Below are 10,774 nucleotides of genomic sequence, written 5' to 3'. Positions count from 1 at the left end.
GCCCTCTCTGGTTAAGGAAAAGTCTCAAGATTTCTTTTCTCTGAACTGACTATGAACAAGCTCCTGACACTCAGAAAAAACTAAGCATTCTACCAGGGCTGTTATAAACTTATACACCTCAATCCAGGTCATTTAAAATTCTGCCCCACTGAGAAAAAGGCAACACTTGGATTCATGTTCAATGTCAAGGGAGTCAAATTTTAAAAACTGCAAATCGGACCCAAAAGAACAATTACTCTATACATTTTAAGATGTGAATTTGAACACTGGCCCTATTTATATTGCATGTGGGTGAAAGTTCTAATCAGATTTAATTTTACCTTTTATTAAAAAATTCAGAAGAAAATCCAACAGAGCTGAAATTTTTATCAACCAGGCATCAAGACTCTATTATATTAATGAGGCACTAGAAATTTTGAGTTGAATAAGAAAAAGCATTCATGGTTCTCAGGACAGAACAACACTGTCCGTGAAGACAAACACTTCTTTTGCTGATTGGATGCAAACTGATTGCATCAATTTCAACAACTGAAAGATACAAAAGCATTTTCTTGTTCACCAGGTCAGGGGACTGAGGGAACACCAAGTCAAATGCCATTTATTTCCTCTTATCTTGTAAGGAGTTATTATCTGAGCTATTTTTTGTCCATGGAACCCTTCCAATCACCTCTACTCCGTGGTACAATTGGGGCACACAGGCCGACATAATGTCAGGGCACAATGGTTGCCAGTGTGCTGAGCCTCAAGGCTCTGGTTTGGGAATCAAACTTTCACTTGGGTTCTGACTTGAAAAATCATGTTCTAATCATGTCTGTAAGTGGTCAGAGTGTGATTCACCCCCAAAGGGTAAAAATAGAAACCTCAGTGGAACAATGTGGACATGGATGAAACAACTTGCTGAAAATAAGTAATTAAACCAATTAGGACTCCACTAACTCTGTAAGCCAAGTCTTTGAAAATGAACACAAAACACAGGTTTTCATTTTTCTCTTTATTCGGCTCTTCCCAGGAGTCCATGTACTGAAGACTTTCTAGGCTGGTCTGTCTGTTTTCTCGCTATGGTCAAATAAGAAAGACAGATACCGGGGTGCCTGGTTGTCTCAGTGGGTTAAGCATCTGTCTTTGGCTTAGGTCATGATCTCAAGGTCCTGAGATCGAGCCCCGCATCTGGTTCTCTACTCGGTCGGAAGCCTGCTTCTCCCTTTCCCATTCCCCCTGCTTGTGTTCCCTCTCTCTCTTGCTGTGTCTCTTTCTATCAAATACATTTTAAAAATCTTAAGAAAAAAAAAAAAAGACAAATACTTTTTCCCCCCTAGCTGCAAATATTTTTCATTCTTTTGCTGAGGACAGCTGAATGAATTTGAAATAAGGCAGAATGTGAAATATTTGTGTTTCAAATCTCTCTTTCCATGGCAGCCTCTCATGGCTCAGTGAAAACATTTTTTACCTTTTTGGCCAGATGAAATCAAAGCCTCCCCGACTCCCAGTTTGGGCTGTGCTGTATGAGGAGCTATTTTTACCCCCGGCCTGGAGCCATCTGTGAAGGTTCACGGTGGTATTTTTCAGTGCAGCCGGTCACATGGGCTGTTTTCCCAAGTCAAGGCCGGTGGCCCGGGGAGGAATGTGTGCAGAGACTCTCCGGCATCTGTGACCTCACCACGTCCTCCCCAGACCCTTGGTCCCCCTGGCTGAGCTCTGGGCTTCGTGACCACTAGCCCTGCACCCATCTCTTGCAACGGAGTGTTGATGCTTTTTCTTTCCTCTGGGCTCGAACAGAATGTCAGCACAGACAGAGCATGGGAGCTGGAGTTCTCCAACCCTCCGGTGAATCAGGTGGCATTTACAGGGGTGCGACGAGGGCCCCTCCTGCCACTTTTCTGCTTTGCTCTTGGGAACAGCATGCCCAAGGAATGTTAAGGAATTGAGCGCCTGTTACAGTAAAAATGGGCCGTGGACCGGCAATTAGAAAAATGCTTTTACGAGGCAGAGTTGGGAGAAGGGATGAATCATCTTACTCTGCTCCATTCCCTTTTGGGGGCTGGGCGGGGGTGGGGGGGTTGACTCGCTGTCACAGAGAGCTGGGATGGTGTCACCGAGCCCGGGAGGAAAGCCTTTCTAAGGATCTGGGCTCTATTGTTGGTCTTTTTCTTGAAAACACTGAAACTGAAGTGTTGGCTGACGCCATTTGGAGAAGTGTAAGTTTCTTTACCTTATCAACACCTTTCAGCTAATTAATATTTATATAGTGCCCAAAGGACCCACATCGGATCCAGACCTCTGACTTTGCACGTTTGCAAATGTCAGCAGAGAAGAATTGCGGCTGCATTTATTCTGGGCAGCCCTCCTCTGAAAGACCGACAGTGTTCTTTTTATTCTGCAGCACTGATTTACGTCCGCGGGGTCTTTTGGGGAGAGTGCCTACTGGAAGTGTAGCAAAGACCCAATAACTGATAGGGGGGATATACAACTAAAAGGAAGAAATGGCTGTAGACTCAAGAACATTTCCCTATGTTATCACATCCTCCAAAGTCTTACCTATTGGGTCCCGGATTGGGTAATCACACAGAGAAAGAAATGAAATTTGTATGGATCTTGGAAGAACAGGATACGCGGAATCCTACACAGTAGATTTCATGGCTTCCTACCAGATTTTTCCCTTTAAAGATTTTCTTAATGCTGGTACAATCTATTCTTTGTCCCCTAGATATACTCTCCTCCTAATGCTTCTACTTATTGCAATTACTGCTTCCAACTACCGGCTAATATTATTGACCTTGACCATGAGGCAAGCCCTGAGCTAAGCCATGCACTGGGTAGTGTTAAGAACACAGGCTTTGGAGCCAGATTATGGGCTCAGATCTCAGCCCCATAACTTAATATCCACTGGCAAGACATTTAACCTCCCGGTACATCATTTTCTTCATCCCTTTAAAAAAAAATGGAATAATAATAACAATACCTACTTTGTAGAGTTATAACAAGGATTAAATTGACCCTGGGGTCTACAAACCAGTGGATTGACATTACAGATGCCTGTGAACTTGAATAGGGGTATTAATTACATCTAAGCTCATTGGTTTTTCAAAGTTACAGTATTGTTAAACCTGTCACTAGAGCTCATCTTTTAATATGTTAAAAAAGAAGCACTTTATTACCATATAACTTTTGTGTCTCCATATACTTTGTTTCCCTTGTTATCCCATGTGTACTTTTTTATTCATTTAAAAACGCTGTTTTGAGGGCGCCTGGGTGGCTCAGTGGGTTAAGCCGCTGCCTTCGGCTCAGGTCATGATCTCAGGGTCCTGGGATCGAGTCCCGCATCGGGCTCTCTGCTCAGCAGGGAGTCTGCTTCCTCCTCTCTCTCTCTGCCTGCCTCTCTGCCTACTTGTGATCTCTGTCTGTCAAATAAATAAATAAAATCTTTAAAAAACAAAAAAAAACGCTGTTTTGAGAAGGAGTTGGTTGGTGCTACTGGATTGCCCAAGTGAACTCCAGCACAGAAAAAGCAAAGAAACCTTAATTAAAACATGTGCCAAGTACTTAACAATCCTTCCTGACACAGAGTCATCATAAATGTGCTCATTATTATTGTTTAATTCTCAAATAACCTAAGAGGGAGATATGGCTGTTATCATCCCACCAGAATGTATGCTTACAAGGGCAAGATTTCTTTTTCTGTTTGGTTCATGGTCTATCTCCTGAACCCGACATGTACGTGGCATATAGGAGATGTTCAGTGAATATCTGTTTCGTGAACCTCTAGATCCCAGTTTGCAAATGAGGACAGCAGGGCTTAGAGAGATGGGGTAAAGTGCCCCCAGCCATCCAGCAGCCAAGTCCTCAAGCCCTGGTTGATGTAGCTCCCGGGCTGGAGATGAAATTTCTTCATCCCTTGTCCCCTGGTCATTTCATAATTCCTTTCTCTCTCTCTTTCTTTCTTTTGAAGATTTACTTATTTATTTTAGAAAGAGATAGAGAGCATGTGTGAGCATGGGGAGGGGCAGAGGAAGAAAGAGATAAGCAGACTCCCTGCTGAGTGGGGAGCCCAATGTGGGGCTCAATTCCACAATCCTGAGATCATGACCTGAGCAGAATGCAAGAGTTTGATGCTTAACCAACTGAGCCACCTGGTGCCCCTCATTTCACAATTCTCTCTCTCTCTCTCTCTTTTTAAGATTTTATTTATTTGACAGTGAGAAAGAGAGAGAGAGAGCACACAAGCAGGGGGAGCAGCAGGCAGATGGAGAAACAGGCTCCCCGCTGAGCAGGGAGCCCAACACAGGACTCGATCCCAGGACCCTGGGATCATGAGCTGAGTCCAAAGCAGATGCTTAATGACTGAGCCACCCCGGTGCCCCCATTTCACAATTCTTAAAACATCAGTTCTTCTCAAGGTTGGAACTTGTATTTGGGGAAGACAAAAACTAGTTTTGTCTGGGAGTTAAGATTTATTTGAGGCAAAATTAACATATAACATTATATTAGCTTCTGGTGTTCAATGTAGTGATTTTATGTCTACATACAGTTGACCTTTGAGTAACATAGGTTTGAAATGTGTGGGTCCACTTATACGTGGATTTTTTTTTTTATAAATACAGTATAGTACTATAAATGTATTTTCTCTTCCTTATGATTTTATTAATAACATTTTATTTTCTCTAGTTTACTTTCTTGGTTAAACAGGATATAATACGTATAACATACAGAATATGTGTTAATAACTATTTGTGTTATCCATCAGTCTTCTGGTCAACAGTAGACTATTAATAAAGTTTCAGGGAAGTCAGTAGCTATAGGAAGATTAAAAAAAATAATAATTCCAGTTTAGTTACTCTACAGGGTTTTACTATCCCTGGGGGTAAAAGATAGTGATTGAACCATTCTACACAGCACTCAGTGCTCATCACAGTAAGTACACTCTTTTTTTTTTTTTTTTTAAAGATTTAATTTATTTATTTGACAGACAGAAGTCTCAAGTAGGCAGAGAAGCAGGCAGAGAGACAGAGAGAGAGAGAGGAGGAAGCAGGTTCTCTGCTGAGCAGAGAGCCCGATGTGAGGCTCGATCCCAGGACCCTGAGATCATGACCTGAGCTGAAGGCAGAGGCTTAACCCACTGAGCCACCCAGATGCCCCAGTAAGTGCACTCTTAATCCCCATCCCCTATCTCACCCATCCTTCCCCACTCCCCTCCCTTCTGGTAGCCATCAGCATGTTCTCTATAGTTAAGAGTCTGTTTTTTGGTTTGTCTCCTTTTTTTTTTTTTTTTTTTTGTTCATTTGTTTTATTTCTTAAACACCACATATGAGTGAAATGATACTGTACTTGTCTTTCTCTGATGGACTTATTTCCCTTTATACTCTCTAGATCCATCCGTGTTGTTGCCAATGAGAAGATTTCATTCTTTTTTACGACTGAGTCCGTTCTGGGGAATGTTCCATGGGCACATGAAAAGAATGTGTATTCTGCTTTTTGGGGATGGAATGTTCTGAATATATCTGTTAGAGCCATCTGGTCCAATAAGTCATTCAAAGCCAACTTTTCCTTATTGATCTTCTGTTTGGATAATCTATCCATTGATGTAAGTGGGGTGTTCAAGTCCCCTACTGTTATTGTATTGCTATTGATTCCTACCTTTATGTTTGTTATTAACTGTTTTATGTATTTGGGTGCCCCATGTTGGGCACACAAATATTTACAATTGTTTTATCTTCCTTGTTGGATTGTTCTCTTTATCATTAGGTACTATCCTTGGTCTTCCATTAGTCTTTGTTTAAAAATATGTTTTGTCTGATATAATATTGCTACTCCAGCTTTCTTTTCACTCCTATTTACATGACAAGTGCTTCTCCATTCCTTCACTTTTTTTTTAGATTTTTATTTATTTATTAGAGAGAGAGAGAGAGAGCACATGCATGCACCAGTGGGAGGAGGGACACAGGGAGAGGGAGAAGCAGACTCCCTGCTGAGTAGGGAGCCCAATGCAGGGTTCAATCCCAGGTCCCTGGGATCATGACCTGAGCCAAAGGCAGACATTTAACTGACTGAGCCACCCAGGAACCCCTCCATCCCTTCACTTTCAGTCTGTATGTGTCTTTAGGTTTAAAATGAGTCTCTTGTAGGCAACATACAGATAGGTCTTATATTTTTTATCCAGCCCATCACTCTGTGTTTTTTCCCCCCCAGAGGAGACAGAGAGAGAGAGAGAGAATGAATCTTAAGCAGGTTCCATGCCCAGCACGGAGTCTGACGCAGGGCTTGATCTCACAACCCTGAGATCATGACCTGAGCTGAAATTAAGACTTGGATGCTTAACCAACTGAGCCACCTGGGTGCCCTGACCCTGTGTATTTTGATTGGAGCATTTAGTCCATTTACATTCAAAATAATTAAAGATAAATATGTACTTATTGCCATATTATTTTATGGTTGTTTTTGTAGTTCTTCTTTGTTCCTTTCTTCTCTTGCTCTCCTCTGTTACCATCAGGTTTGCATATAACATCTTATACATACAGCAGTTTATATTAAATTAATAGTTGCTTCAGTTTGAACCCATTCTTTATTCCTCTCCCCATGTTTTAGGTATATGGTATTATACTTTACATCTTTTTTATTTTGTGAATCCCTTGACTGACTTTTGTAGGTACACTTAATTTTACTGCTTTTGTGTTTCTTACTTTTCTTAGTAAGTGATACTTACTTTTCTTAGAGAGGAAAGGGTTTTTCCTTTCCACTCAAAGAATCCAACTTAACATTTCTTGTAGGGTTGGCTTAGTGGTCATGGATCCCTTTAACTTTTGTTTGTCTGGGAAATTCTTTATGTCTCCTTCTATTCTGAATGAGAGCTTTGCAGGATAGAATATCCAGGTTTGCAGGTGTTTTTGTTTTTGTTTTTCAGCACTTTGAAAATATCAAGTCACTTCCTTCTGGCCTACAAAGTTTTTGCTGCAAAATCATCTGGGAACCTTGTGGGGTTTCCCTTGTGTGTAATTGCTTACTCTTTCTGCTTTTAATTCTCTCTTTATCAGTACTTTTTGCCATTTTAATTACTATGTATCTTGGTTTGGGCTTGTTTTGGTTGATTTTATTGGGAGCTCTCTGTGCCTCCTAGATCTGGATTTCTGTTTCTTTTCCCAGGTTCAGGGAGTTTTCAGCTGTTATTTCCTCAAATAAATATTCTGCCCCCTTTTATCTTTCTTCTTCTTCTGGGATCTCTATAATGTGAAACTTATTATGCTTGATGGTGTTGCTGAATTCCCTAAGTCTATTTTCATTATTGATTATTATATTTTCCCCCCTCTCTTCTGTTTGGCTTGATCGCTTTCCCATTACTTTGTCCTCCAGGTCACAGACCCATTTTGCTTCCTCTAGTCTTATTATTTACTCCCTCTAGTGTAATTTTAGTTTCAGTTATTGAGTTCTTCCTCTCTGATTGGTTCTTTTTTTTATGTGTTGTGTAACTTTGCTGAGGGTCTTACTGAGGTCTCTACTCTTTTCTCAAGTTCAGGGAGTTATCTTTATGATCATTACTTAAAATTCTCTATCAGGCCTACTGCTTATCCCCATTTCATTTAACTCTCTTGCTGTGATTTTTGTCCTGGTCTTTCATTTGGGACATATTCCTCTGTCTTCTCATTTTGTCTCTCTGTGTCTGTTTCTAAGTGTTAGGAAAGTCAACCATGTCTCCTGCTCTTGAAAGTGGTGGCCTTATGAAGAAGAGATCCTGTAGTGCTCTGGAGGGCAATGGTCCCTGTTCTTCAGAACCTGGAGTTTCAGGGGTGTCTCCTATGTGTGTTGTATGCAACCTGTTGTTGTGGCTGAGTCACGTTTGCCTTCACTCTAGTTGTTTGCAATTGGTCTCCTTGCCTGTTGTGGGAAGGATTTGTTCCAGTCTGGTTTGAGTTGAGCCAGACCAAATGTTTGCCAGGGCTGCAGTGGCGTGGACCTGCAGGGCACTTTCCCTGTTTTGTCCCCTGAGAAGCTTCTGTTGGTGGGTGGGGCCTGCAGTCAGATCAGATGTCTGCCTCCAGCCCACAGCTAGGGCCACCATCGGACTGGTGTGTGTGGTTATCTCCTTTCCCTGGGGCAGGAGACACTTTGGAGAGGTTCTGGCCTGGCTGGAGGGGGCATGTCTGCAGGGGAATGTGGGGGCAGAGCACACTGTCAGCAAGCTAAATAGAGCAAGTTGGTACTGCCCTGGTTCCCACAGGTGTCCATGTACCTAGGCTGGGAGGCAGGGTAGGGAAATGGAGCCAGCTAGCTCTTTTCTTCCTGGAGAAGTCTCCTAAAGATCCTTGTCCCTCCAGCACATGTTCCGAGATCTATAAGTAAATCTCCTTCACATATACCCCAGGTGTTTTTTAAACTCCTGCTTTGATGTGTCTCTCTGTGGGGCTGTTGGTTGTGCTATCTCTTTAAAAGCAGGGATTTGGTTTCCTGTCACCCTCCTGGCTGTCTCAGAGCTGAGCCTGTGATTTTTAAGTTCCAGATATTAAGCCCCCAGATTGAAAGAACTTGTGAAATTAGGCCCCTCTGGTTTTCAAAGGCCAATGTTATGGAGATTTGTGTTCTCCAAGTGTGGGATTCTTGGTGCTTGGGTCTGTTTCACTCTTCTTTCTGCACCTGAAGTGTCCCTCCCTCCTGGAGACAGTCCCACACTGGTCTGTTTAACTCCTGACCATGTGTCTGCCTTTCCTATCCTCTTTGTTGTGGCCTCTTCTGCACAACTAGCTGTGGAGAATTTGGTCTGCCAGTCTTCAGGCCGAGTTCTAGGTTACTCACATTGTTCTGGGTGTTATCTAGTTGTATGCATGGGATAAGGTGAGCTCAAGATTTTCCTACTCTTTCATCTTCCCAGGAAGTCTAAATGTGGATTTTTGAGTGGGGGGTGTGGTGTCAGTGTGCCTAACAGCCGCATAGTTCAAGGGTCAACTGTATCGTGAAATGATCATCACAGTAAGTCTAGTTAACATCTGTCACCATATACTTACAAAAATTTTTTTTCTAGTGATGAGAACTTTTAAAATTCACTCTCTTGGGCATGCCTGGGTGGCTCAGTCATTACATGTCTGCCTTTGGCTCATGTAATGTCCTGAGAACAAACCTGATCTCCGGACATTTGATCATGTCCTGAGATCAAACCCCACGTCGGGCTCCCTACTTTGAGGGAAGCCTGCTTCTCCCTCTCCCACTCCCCCTGCTTGTGTTCCCTCTCTCACTGTGTCTCTGTCAAATAAATACATACATAAATAAAATCTTAAAAAAAAGATTTACTCTCTTAGCAACTTTCAAATATGCAACACAGTATTATTAACTATAGTCACCGTACATTGGCTGGGACTTCTTGACAGAGAAATGGAGGCAGAAGGAGATCTTCAGATGATACACAGAACTGAGTAACCCAGATTTCACCAGGTCATGTTGGCATATGAGTGTTCATAGCTTTCTACTCATACCTGCTTAAGGGAATTCTACCCATTCCAACTTCGTTCCTGGGATTTTACAGTATAGGATTTGAGTTAACAGAAAATGAAGAAGTTACAGGGATATGTTCTAGAAAGAATTTTTACCCATGGGAAAGGACACAGAGTAGAAACTGAAGGAAAGAGACAGTGACAAGGAGAGATAAGATCCACAAAGGACACCTGACAATGACAGAGAAAGTTTTGGGGACCGACTACCATTTTTTTTTTTGTTTTAATATAAAATGGCTATTAGAGATGGAAGAGAGGATTTTTCAAAGTTTTGTTGTGCAAAACTTCTTGCCTCCTTTGTCCTACCTACCACTGAGTCATGGGCATTTCTTTTAAAGAAGAATGTTAATTGCTCAGCTTCTGAACTTATGGTTAGTTTAATACTACTTCTTTAGGACAGGGACTACAAGACATTTCAGCTTTTACATGGGTTATAATTATCCCATCCACTTTGGTCAACACAAGGTCTCCACGCATCACTTCTCTCCTACTTTTATTCTCCATTCCAGGCTCAGCTGCCTGCTAGACTGCTCTCAAGTCCCTTCGTGCAGGGCTTATTACAAAACTTGGAGGATTAGAGTTCTCCCTGGCTCTGTGATTCATTTTGTCACATGGCCCTCGGCTGGCACAAAATGCAACCAGGGTCTCTCCAAGTTTCTTAGAAAAGCAGGTGGGTTTGGTTTTTTCTTCTTCTTTTTCTTTTTTTTTGGTCTTCTGTATCTTCACAGCTAAACAGAAACATGCTTCCAAAAACAAGTAATGGGTTGCAGGGACAGTGAAGTCTAAATAAATTTTTTTTAAAGATTTTATTTATTTATTTGACAGAGAGAGAGTGAGAGAGACCACACAAGCAGAGGGAGCAGAAGATAGAAAGGGAGAAGCAGGCTCACCACTGAGAAGGGAGCCCAATGTGGGTCTCAATCCCAGGATGCTGTGATCATGACCTGAGCCGAAGGCAGATGCTTACCTGACTGAGCCACCCAGGGGACCCTAAATAAATTCTTTAAGAAACGTCTATGAAGAAAAAAATAGTTTTTTAAAGGATTTATTTTGGAGAGACAGGGAGAGAGTACATGGGTGCACAGGCGAGCACAGTGAGTAAGAGCAGTGAGAATCCCAAGCGGATTTCTGGCTGGGGGTAGAGCCCCACGCCAGGCTTGATCTCAGGACCCTGAGACGTGAGCCAAAACCAAGAGTAGATGCTTAATGGACTGAGCCTTCACTGTGAAGAAAATTTAATCTGAAGGGTTGAGAGTGACAGACAAGGGTATGACTTTGGTGTGAGGCAGACAGGTTTGATCCCC

This window comes from Mustela erminea, chromosome 6 (genome assembly GCF_009829155.1).
Source record: "Mustela erminea isolate mMusErm1 chromosome 6, mMusErm1.Pri, whole genome shotgun sequence".
Lineage (NCBI taxonomy): Eukaryota > Metazoa > Chordata > Mammalia > Carnivora > Mustelidae > Mustela > Mustela erminea.
Note: the sequence above shows the minus strand (reverse complement) of the source record.